Below are 12,065 nucleotides of genomic sequence, written 5' to 3' on the forward strand. Positions count from 1 at the left end.
CTGAGGTGAATTGTTCGGGTGTGATCGGGAATGGCAGAACTTTTATGTGCATCTTAGGTCTCCCGTGCTCCACACTTGGGAAGAACCTTCAAGTGAGTGGCTCGTCGGTGGAAGCCGCGCAGAGCCGTGGGCAGGGTGGGCAGGGTGGGCAGGGTGTTTATGAGAGCAGTGCGCAAGGCGCGCCCCAAGATGGCCGCTCCCCTCGACGTGGGCCGCCGGCTGACGGCTGGCCTGGGTCCACGTCACCGCCGCGTGGGTCAGGCGCGGGCCCTCCCTCCCGCTGCACCGCCACTGCCGCGGTCAAGTACACGCTCACACGCTCACACGCTCACGTCACCAACAACCAGGGACGTAACTAGACTGACTAGTTTCCACCCGGGGCCCCACTCCCCACCCCTTATTCCCCCCCACCCCCTTTTTCTTTCAAACCAACCAAACTGAAACAACCTCTTATCGCCACCACATATTATATCTACTATTTCAAATAATTTTAATTCAACTTAGATACGGTAAATAAATTGATTGATTTGTAGTCATTTCGTTTTTAATACATCGCAAGTTGGATGGTACAGTTTTTAAATATTTGACGATATACGTGTAGGTATCTTTTAATACAAATAACTCAATTCATCTGCCCTCCAACATTTTTTTTGTTCTTATTATAGGATATTTAAGTAAATATCTATAGTAGAAATAACTCTGCCAGTCGCTTCCCCCCCCCCTTCCCTCCACAAACATGCGACGCCCGGGGCACAAGCCCCGTATGCCCCCCTCTAGTTGTGACCCTGCCAACAACACACCTCGGATACCGGCCAGCACTGCACGCTTCTGAGGGATTGGTCTCTTGACACATGGTCGACAGCGAGGTCCGTGGAGCCACAACGCGCCACTCCACAGAGCAGGGATGCCAGGGAAGGTGTAGCTAGGAACCAGCCCCACACTCGGCACGAGTAACACGGACATGCGGACCTAGACCTTTCAGGGATGCGAGTCCGGTGCGTCGCTACTGCGCCGCCTCGCTCCATTTTGTAGATTTGCTGTCAAACCTCACACATTATTGCACCCATATACCAGTAGTTTTTTTTTTTTTTCAATTATGGAGCAATATTCAACTGTAAACATTAAAAAAACAAATGGTTGCCTGTAAAGTCGGTTTACGGACGATAGTTTGACGTGACAACGTCATAACAAAACATTTATGAAATTATTGCATACTTTTATGAATAAAATTGAATCATTTTTACTGAATTATCACTATTTTGTATGGATACAAAGGAGTGTAATGAAATCTACAATTTAATTGATAAATTTACTTTTATTTGCACTCATTAATTCAAATATGTGTATTACTTTAACGAAGAGATTATTTTAACTATAACTTTTATACATGTTTGCTATTTAACTTCTTACAATCTTTGTTATTCTGTTAAGGATAGGACGATGATAGGAAAAGTAGGAAACGAGTGCCTCGAAAAGGTCAAATCGATGGTTGTTCCAGTCGAGTGGAAGAGAGATTAATGTGGCGCAAGCATACAATGAGCGAAACGGGACACAGCGTAACGGGACAATGTGCGTTACGGGACACTTTTTCGTGCGTGCAACCGGCGTTCATCGATTTATTAGACGTTGTCACGTCAAAAACCTCGTTAAAGTTGCGTGTCAGAAGAATGCACTAATTTATGGGATAAGTATACTTAGCCTATATTTAAACCGTTCCACACGGTTAACGAAGAAGTACATGCTCAGACTACTTTTTCAAACTCTGAGTTAAAAATATTCTTATTATATATTCAACCGAAGTCCCTGATTTTAACATGGTTACTTACTCACGTGTTAAACTATGAGACCATCATAGAGTCTCTGTTGTAAACTCTCATAGTGGCGTGTACCGCTACGAGAAGACTGCACGCAGTTCGCTTGATGCGCATGGCGGTGCGTGCTCCTTGGTCCTGTTCAAATAATAACTCTAGCCAGTCTCGTATAATAACTCTACACAGTCTCGTATGATAACTCTAGACAGTCGTATAATAACTCTAAACAGTCTCGAATTCTGCCTGGAAAACTTGGGTTTTCTGTGAGAGCACCTTCTCTAGCGTCACTTGAAAAAATGACTAGCAATAAAGGCACGTTGGTTCGGCACGTAGAAAATCAGGAATAAGTTTGTTAGGAGTTGTAAATGAATTGAAATCAACATACTTTTGAGGTTAGGGAACCTTGCAGTGTCGCAGGTTCAACTGGCACCAGTTTAAATGTCACAGATTTCTCATGTATACCAAAATCACTTGAGCAGGGATTCATCTTTGGAATGGTTGTATATTATTCTGTAACTCTGCTGGAACCGAGAGGTATCCCCAGAGAGTTCCTCCACGACCACTCGTAGGTTCCGCGCAGGGAGTTGTCCAGAAGGTCTCTGGAGGCCCTCTGTGTAGCAGGACCGTGGCAGCCTCCACGTGAGAGGAATCACCAGACCCTGTCATTTGAGCGAGGACATGCTTTCATGCTATCTTCGGTCTGCGTGCGGTACAGGACTGGTTCCCGGCGTGTGCACCATCAGGTAGGGTCCGGGTAACAACAGTCAGTTTCAAACAGTCCAGATATTATTATATGGTCCCCGCTCGGGCTCTGGGGACATACTTCCTTGCGTCAAGACTGTGCCCTCAGAGGCCTTCCAATCAGGGTAGCGCATACCTAGCACTGATCAGACCAGCCAGCACCAACCCTCACACCTGTACTAGTTGAGGACAGCTGCGAACCACTTCAATCGCCACATAACTTCTTTTTGCACACTATCGTATGAGGAAAGCGACCCCGCACATCTTGCCGAGGCTGTCACAGTGCCCGTATGACTGCAAGTAGGAAACTGGCGTGTTTCCTCCGGGCACTCCGGGGCCACTGAGGCTACCGGGTTTCCGGGCATGCGCAGGTACAACTTCCGCGAGCAGGGACTGCCTCGGGAGTCCTCAGACATAGAGGCAAGGTCATGGAAGAACTTAGCACACAATGCGCCATTCACGGCGTCTTGTTATGTCTCTTTTTTTTTTTTTTTTTTTTTTTTGCTCGCGTAGAATATTTACCTACACGTCTTCTCTTTTCGTCAGGAGATTTAAAAAAAAATTTCCCACCCCTTCTCCACATAATGAAGTGGCAATTTTAAAAATAATTTTCGTGGTAGTTGAAAAAACAGATATAGCACTATAAAGAAATTATTGTCATAAGATGCTAACAACCACCATTTTGAATGGCTAACATTTTTTTACATTTTAAGATTACAAAAGATCAGTAATAAAGAACTCATAGCAATAATGGCAACACTTATATTCTGTAAGCTAGACCTTCTATGGCACAATTAAGACAGTTCTTTCTGATATAATTTTTTTACCAATCTCTCTATCACAATATTTTTTTTTAATGTTAAGACAAATTCAGTATGTATTTCAAAACATATTTTCGAAAAAGATTATTAAATTTTGCAATGTAAAGTGTGATTTTTTGACGTGACAACGTCTAATAAATCGATGAACGCCGGCTGAACGCACGAAAGTGTCCCGTAACGCACATTATCCCGTTACGCTCATTGTACGCTTGCGTCGCCTCTATCTCTCTTCCACTCGATTGGAACAACCATCGATTTGACTTTTTCGAGGCACATTAAACTTGAAACACTCCCATTCGTTTCCTACTTTTCCTATCATCGTTCTATCCTTAACGAAATAACACAGATTGGAAGAAGTTAAATAGCAAACATGTATAAAAGTTATAGTTAAAATAATATCTTCGTTAAAGTAATAAACATATTTGAATTAATGAAATAAAAGTAAATTTATCAATTAAATGGTAGATTTCATTTCACTCCTTCTTTGTATCCATACAAAATAGTGATAATTCAATAAAAAGATTCAATTTTTATCATAAAAGTATGCAATCGTTTCATCAATGTTTTGTTATGACGTTGTCACGTTAAACTATCGTCCGTAAACCGGCTTTACAGACAACCAAATTTTTCCAATGCTACATTATGGAAACACAAACGAAGTTCGTAAATTGGAGGATGTTATTGGCCACCCCGGCAGCCGTGCCTGCCATGTGTGCTGTGTGCTCGTGTGGAGTCGCGGGCAACCCTGTCTCTGTGACCCCCGCCCTATTACACCATCCTTATGCAAATGTTGTGTAAACGGCTGTGCGGGAAGGATGCGGGCCCAGGAGAGAGTGGTCGGAGAAAGTAGGTGGCAGCCGGACAGTTGGCAGTCCTGGCTGAGGAGCGGCGCCCCGGGCAGTGGCCTGACTTCCGCCCGGGACACGCCCATCGCTGGTGGCGCGGGACCAGGTCGGTTACGTGAGCGGCGGGCAGTGCGTCTCAGCTACCTCTCGGCGAGGCACTGCGTCTCAGCACCCTCAGCTGTCTGCTCGCATGCCCTCAGCGCCCTCAGCTGTCTGCTCACATGCTCTCAGCGCCCTCAGCTGTCTGCTCACATGCTCTCAGCACCCTCAGCTGTCTGCTCGCATGCCCTCAGCGCCCTCAGCTGTCTGCTCACATGCTCTCAGCGCCCTCAGCTGTCTGCTCACATGCTCTCAGCACCCTCAGCTGTCTGCTCGCATGCTCTCAGCACCCTCAGCTGTCTGCTCGCATGCCCTCAGCGCCCTCAGCTGTCTGCTCACATGCTCTCAGCGCCCTCAGCTGTCTGCTCACATGCTCTCAGCACCCTCAGCTGTCTGCTCGCATGCCCTCAGCGCCCTCAGCTGTCTGCTCACATGCTCTCAGCGCCCTCAGCTGTCTGCTCACATGCTCTCAGCGCCCTCAGCTGTCTGCTCACATGCTCTCAGCACCCTCAGCTGTCTGCTCGCATGCTCTCAGCGCCCTCAGCTGTCTGCTCACATGCTCTCAGCGCCCTCAGCTGTCTGCTCACATGCTCTCAGCGCCCTCAGCTGTCTGCTCACATGCTCTCAGCACCCTCAGCTGTCTGCTCACATGCTCTCAGCACCCTCAGCTGTCTGCTCGCATGCCCTCAGCGCCCTCAGCTGTCTGCTCACATGCTCTCAGCGCCCTCAGCTGTCTGCTCACATGCTCTCAGCACCCTCAGCTGTCTGTTCACATGCTCTCAGCGCCCTCAGCTGTCTGCTCACATGCTCTCAGCACCCTCAGCTGTCTGCTCACATGCTCTCAGCACCCTCAGCTGTCTGCTCACATGCTCTCAGCACCCTCAGCTGTCTGCTCGCATGCTCTCAGCACCCTCAGCTGTCTGCTCACATGCTCTCAGCGCCCTCAGCTGTCTGCTCACATGCTCTCAGCACCCTCAGCTGTCTGCTCACATGCTCTCAGCACCCTCAGCTGTCTGCTCACATGCTCTCAGCACCCTCAGCTGTCTGCTCGCATGCTCTCAGCACCCTCAGCTGTCTGCTCGCATGCTCTCAGCACCCTCAGCTGTCTGCTCGCATGCTCTCAGCACCCTCAGCTGTCTGCTCACATGCTCTCAGCACCCTCAGCTGTCTGCTCACATGCTCTCAGCACCCTCAGCTGTCTGCTCACATGCTCTCAGCGCCCTCAGCTGTCTGCTCGCATGCTCTCAGCGCCCTCAGCTGTCTGCTCACATGCTCTCAGCGCCCTCAGCTGTCTGCTCACATGCTCTCAGCACCCTCAGCTGTCTGCTCGCATGCTCTCAGCACCCTCAGCTGTCTGCTCGCATGCTCTCAGCACCCTCAGCTGTCTGCTCACATGCTCTCAGCGCCCTCAGCTGTCTGCTCACATGCTCTCAGCACCCTCAGCTGTCTGTTCACATGCTCTCAGCGCCCTCAGCTGTCTGCTCACATGCTCTCAGCGCCCTCAGCTGTCTGCTCCCATGCTCTCAGCGCCCTCAGCTGTCTGCTCACATGCTCTCAGCACCCTCAGCTGTCTGCTCGCATGCTCTCAGATCCCTCAGCTGTCTGCTCGCATGCCCTCAGCGCCCTCAGCTGTCTGCTCACATGCTCTCAGCGCCCTCAGCTGTCTGCTCACATGCTCTCAGCACCCTCAGCTGTCTGTTCACATGCTCTCAGCGCCCTCAGCTGTCTGCTCACATGCTCTCAGCACCCTCAGCTGTCTGCTCGCATGCTCTCAGCACCCTCAGCTGTCTGCTCACATGCTCTCAGCGCCCTCAGCTGTCTGCTCACATGCTCTCAGCACCCTCAGCTGTCTGCTCACATGCTCTCAGCACCCTCAGCTGTCTGCTCACATGCTCTCAGCACCCTCAGCTGTCTGCTCGCATGCTCTCAGCACCCTCAGCTGTCTGCTCGCATGCTCTCAGCACCCTCAGCTGTCTGCTCAGATGCTCTCAGCACCCTCAGCTGTCTGCTCGCATGCTCTCAGCACCCTCAGCTGTCTGCTCGCATGCTCTCAGCACCCTCAGCTGTCTGCTCGCATGCTCTCAGCACCCTCAGCTGTCTGCTCACATGCTCTCAGCGCCCTCAGCTGTCTGCTCACATGCTCTCAGCACCCTCAGCTGTCTGCTCGCATGCTCTCAGCACCCTCAGCTGTCTGCTCGCATGCTCTCAGCACCCTCAGCTGTCTGCTCACATGCTCTCAGCACCCTCAGCTGTCTGCTCACATGCTCTCAGCACCCTCAGCTGTCTGCTCGCATGCTCTCAGCACCCTCAGCTGTCTGCTCGCATGCTCTCAGCACCCTCAGCTGTCTGCTCGCATGCTCTCAGCACCCTCAGCTGTCTGTTCACATGCTCTCAGCGCCCTCAGCTGTCTGCTCACATGCTCTCAGCGCCCTCAGCTGTCTGCTCGCATGCTCTCAGCACCCTCAGCTGTCTGCTCGCATGCTCTCAGCACCCTCAGCTGTCTGTTCACATGCTCTCAGCGCCCTCAGCTGTCTGCTCGCATGCTCTCAGCACCCTCAGCTGTCTGCTCGCATGCTCTCAGCACCCTCAGCTGTCTGTTCACATGCTCTCAGCGCCCTCAGCTGTCTGCTCGCATGCTCTCAGCACCCTCAGCTGTCTGCTCGCATGCTCTCAGCACCCTCAGCTGTCTGTTCACATGCTCTCAGCACCCTCAGCTGTCTGCTCACATGCTCTCAGCACCCTCAGCTGTCTGCTCACATGCTCTCAGCACCCTCAGCTGTCTGCTCGTATGCTCTCAGCACCCTCAGCTGTCTGCTCGCATGCTCTCAGCGCCCTCAGCTGTCTGCTCACATGCTCTCAGCACCCTCAGCTGTCTGCTCACATGCTCTCAGCACCCTCAGCTGTCTGCTCGTATGCTCTCAGCACCCTCAGCTGTCTGCTCGCATGCTCTCAGCGCCCTCAGCTGTCTGCTCACATGCTCTCAGCACCCTCAGCTGTCTGCTCACATGCTCTCAGCACCCTCAGCTGTCTGCTCGCATGCTCTCAGCACCCTCAGCTGTCTGCTCGCATGCTCTCAGCACCCTCAGCTGTCTGCTCGCATGCTCTCAGCACCCTCAGCTGTCTGCTCACATGCTCTCAGCACCCTCAGCTGTCTGCTCACATGCTCTCAGCACCCTCAGCTGTCTGCTCGCATGCTCTCAGCACCCTCAGCTGTCTGTTCACATGCTCTCAGCGCCCTCAGCTGTCTGCTCACATGCTCTCAGCACCCTCAGCTGTCTGCTCACATGCTCTCAGCACCCTCAGCTGTCTGCTCACATGCTCTCAGCACCCTCAGCTGTCTGCTCACATGCTCTCAGCACCCTCAGCTGTCTGCTCACATGCTCTCAGCGCCCTCAGCTGTCTGCTCACATGCTCTCAGCACCCTCAGCTGTCTGCTCGCATGCTCTCAGCACCCTCAGCTGTCTGTTCACATGCTCTCAGCGCCCTCAGCTGTCTGCTCACATGCTCTCAGCACCCTCAGCTGTCTGCTCGCATGCTCTCAGCACCCTCAGCTGTCTGCTCGCATGCTCTCAGCACCCTCAGCTGTCTGCTCGCATGCTCTCAGCACCCTCAGCTGTCTGCTCGTATGCTCTCAGCACCCTCAGCTGTCTGCTCGCATGCTCTCAGCACCCTCAGCTGTCTGCTCGTATGCTCTCAGCACCCTCAGCTGTCTGCTCGCATGCTCTCAGCACCCTCAGCTGTCTGCTCACATGCTCTCAGCACCCTCAGCTGTCTGTTCACATGCTCTCAGCACCCTCAGCTGTCTGCTCACATGCTCTCAGCACCCTCAGCTGTCTGCTAAGATGCTCTCAGCACCCATGCTCTCAGCACCCTCAGCTGTCTGCTCACATGCTTTCAGCACCCTCAGCTGTCTGCTCACATGCTCTCAGCACCCTCAGCTGTCTGCTCGCATGCTCTCAGCACCCTCAGCTGTCTGCTCGCATGCTCTCAGCACCCTCAGCTGTCTGCTCGTATGCTCTCAGCACCCTCAGCTGTCTGTTCACATGCTCTCAGCACCCTCAGCTGTCTGCTCAGATGCTCTCAGCACCCATGCTCTCAGCACCCTCAGCTGTCTGCTCACATGCTCTCAGCACCCTCAGCTGTCTGCTCGCATGCTCTCAGCACCCTCAGCTGTCTGCTCGCATGCTCTCAGCACCCTCAGCTGTCTGCTCGTATGCTCTCAGCACCCTCAGCTGTCTGCTCGCATGCTCTCAGCACCCTCAGCTGTCTGCTCGTATGCTCTCAGCACCCTCAGCTGTCTGCTCGCATGCTCTCAGCACCCTCAGCTGTCAGCTCACATGCTCTCAGCACCCTCAGCTGTCTGCTCGCATGCGCTCAGCACCCTCAGCTGTCTGTTCACATGCTCTCAGCGCCCTCAGCTGTCTGCTCACATGCTCTCAGCACCCTCAGCTGTCTGCTCGCATGCTCTCAGCACCCTCAGCTGTCTGCTCGCATGCTCTCAGCACCCTCAGCTGTCTGCTCGTATGCTCTCAGCACCCTCAGCTGTCTGCTCGCATGCTCTCAGCACCCTCAGCTGTCTGCTCGTATGCTCTCAGCACCCTCAGCTGTCTGCTCGCATGCTCTCAGCACCCTCAGCTGTCTGCTCACATGCTCTCAGCACCCTCAGCTGTCTGTTCACATGCTCTCAGCACCCTCAGCTGTCTGCTCGCATGCTCTCAGCACCCTCAGCTGTCTGCTCACATGCTCTCAGCACCCTCAGCTGTCTGCTCAGATGCTCTCAGCACCCATGCTCTCAGCACCCTCAGCTGTCTGCTCACATGCTTTCAGCACCCTCAGCTGTCTGCTCACATGCTCTCAACACCCATGCTCGCAGCACCCTCAACTGTCTACTCACATGCTCTCAGCACCCTCAGCTGTCTGCTCGTATGCTCTCAGCACCCTCAGCTGTCTGCTCGCATGCTCTCAGCACCCTCAGCTGTCTGCTCACATGCTCTCAGCACCCTCAGCTGTCTGCTCACATGCTCTCAGCACCCTCAGCTGTCTGCTCAGATGCTCTCAGCACCCATGCTCTCAGCACCCTCAACTGTCCGCTCACATGCTCTCAGCACCCTCAGCTGTCTGCTCGTATGCTCTCAGCACCCATGCTCACAGCACCCTCAGCTGTCTGCTCACATGCTCTCAGCACACATGCTCTCAGCACCCTCAGCTGTCTGCTCACATGCTCTCAGCACCCATGCTCTCAGCACCCTCAACTGTCTACTCACATGCTCTCAGCACCCTCAGCTGTCTGCTCACATGCTTTCAGCACCCTCAGCTGTCTGCTCACATGCTCTCAGCACCCATGCTCTCAGCACCCTCAACTGTCTACTCACATGCTCTCAGCACCCTCAGCTGTCTGCTCACATTCTCTCAGCACCCTCAGCTGTCTGCTCACATGCTCTCAGCACCCATGCTCTCAGCACCCTCAACTGTCTACTCACATGCTCTCAGCACCCTCAGCTGTCTGCTCACATGCTCTCAGCACCCTCAGCTGTCTGCTCACATGCTCTCAGCACCCATGCTCTCAGCACCCTCAGCTGTCTGCTCACATGCTTTCAGCACCCTCAGCTGTCTGCTCACATGCTCTCAACACCCATGCTCTCAGCACCCTCAACTGTCTACTCACATGCTCTCAGCACCCTCAGCTGACTGCTCACATGCTCTCAGCACCCTCAGCTGTCAGCTCACATGCTCTCAGCACCCATGCTTTTGAACTCTTCTATTGCCTGTAAACTAGGGATGTTCATTGTCTTGTGCATGCACGCGATTTAGAACTCAGTCTTGTCACGAAAAGAAGCCTCCTGAAGACCGCACTCTTTCAAATCTGAGACAGCTTATTCCTGTACATGTTCCTTTTCCGTTCTATACATACTAATAATACTAGTTCGTTGTAAGGTGCCTAAGGCACCTGTTGAAAAATGATGAATATAACAAAAATTTTATTTTAATACAAATGAAATATTTTTAAAAAATTCAATTTTTTTTTAATACTATGCAAATGAAAATTATTTCTTATACATAAGAAATGATAAAAACTATATTTAAAAAGGAATTGTTTTTAAAAGAAGAACTCTTTTTGTAAGACTACATTTTTGTGTTAATTGTACCTGGTCATTCAATAATCTTCTTTGCTGTGGATTTGATTAGTTATACACCAGGATGGCAACCATATTGGCAGTTCTATTCGTATGAAGCTGCTCAATTGAATAGGGGTCGAAACGACATTAGTATGCTAGAATTCATTATGCTTTAACATCTGTTCGCGATCAATTTAATTATATCATTGGTGATGGAAAATTGACACCACAGTGGTTGGTAGATTCATATTTGCATGTGGAGGCCAACAACTTGATATACGCAGCCAAAACGTAGAAAACTAAGCCACGGCTCGATACTTTATCACTAAAAAATGCTTAAACTATCGGCCTTGTCAAAATATGACTCTATGCCGCCATGCGCCACTGACTTGGCAGCAATGCTATGTAGAAGGAAACAGGTTAGCAAAGAGCGACAAAAATGTTACACTATAAGCGCATGAAAACAGAATTCATACACCGCTATTGAATCAGTCAGTGAGTCTGTGTTGGCGAATTTATATTATATATTCTGGTATAAAACCCACTAACTTTATAATTCCAAAACTATAACAGTGCCATATTGCTAGACAATGAATTGAAGTAAATAGGCCACGGTCAATTGTAAGTTTGTTTGGTTATTCAGCGAAAAGGTTCTGGAAATAGTACTTCGTACTTTAAAAAGCTCTGTAACCGACATAAGACTGTTCATTAGGACATATATAACGGATATAATTAAAATAGGATATATTGCGTTAATCTATAACCAATAAAAAAGATCTTTAATTATTGTGAAAATGATGTCAAAAATTTGGATTTTTATTCCTGAATGACATTATTCTTCACTACAACTCTTCGATGTATTTTAAGGTTGCGTAAGGTATAAATAGTTCTAATTAATAAAATAATTGTATTGATTTGATTGAATTAATTTAATTGTCTGTGAGTGCTGTGATATGAAGGAATATTTCTAGTTTCTGACAGTTACACTCAGGGCCGCAACTAGAGTCTCTGGCAACCGGGGCATGAATGGATTCATGCGCCCCCCCCCCCCCCCTCTTTTTTGCACATACCACACCAATAAAGCGGTTGTCCGGGGGCCCTCCCACGGAAAAATGGTGCTATTTAAGCATTTTCCATACCTATATGTAACAGTTTCTGTGCTACTGTAACTTCCATGCAAAAACTTTTTACCAGTTACCAATAGGAATAGAATTACAATGCAAGCGATTCCGGCGCCCCCCATAGCTTTGCACCCGGGGCGTATGCCCCGCTTGCCCCCCCTTAGTTGCGGCCCTGGTCACACTGTATTGCTGTGATGTTTGGCCTGAAGCCACAGCTTCTAGCTCTGGACCCTTGTCCAAGTCAGCATTCCGTGGTCTAGCATAGTTATGTCAACTGAAGCTGCTCTCGTGAAACAATCTGTGATTTTCTTCCATTGCTTACCAAAGGCAGGTCCATAGCGATGGGCAGGGGAGGGCCAAATTAAATTTTCTAATACAGTTTTAGTACATTTAGAATTTAAATATTTGGTACATTTTATTTCTGGTTCAGAAATGTCCTGTTATCTATATAGCACTGCAGTAAAATAATACTTTAGTAAGAAATTTTAAAAATTATTCAGGCTTTGGGAGA

The 12,065-nt window shown here is 50.2% G+C and overlaps 1 protein-coding gene across 2 annotated transcripts in view; it reads left to right on the top strand.

The window, feature by feature from the left end:
* The window catches only part of LOC134530119 (uncharacterized), a 317,722-nt gene that overhangs the window by 301,753 nt on the left and 3,904 nt on the right, over positions 1-12,065 (top strand). The window lies entirely within an intron of this gene.

This window comes from Bacillus rossius, chromosome 3, assembly GCF_032445375.1.
Source record: "Bacillus rossius redtenbacheri isolate Brsri chromosome 3, Brsri_v3, whole genome shotgun sequence".
In the NCBI taxonomy this organism is placed as follows: domain Eukaryota; kingdom Metazoa; phylum Arthropoda; class Insecta; order Phasmatodea; family Bacillidae; genus Bacillus; species Bacillus rossius.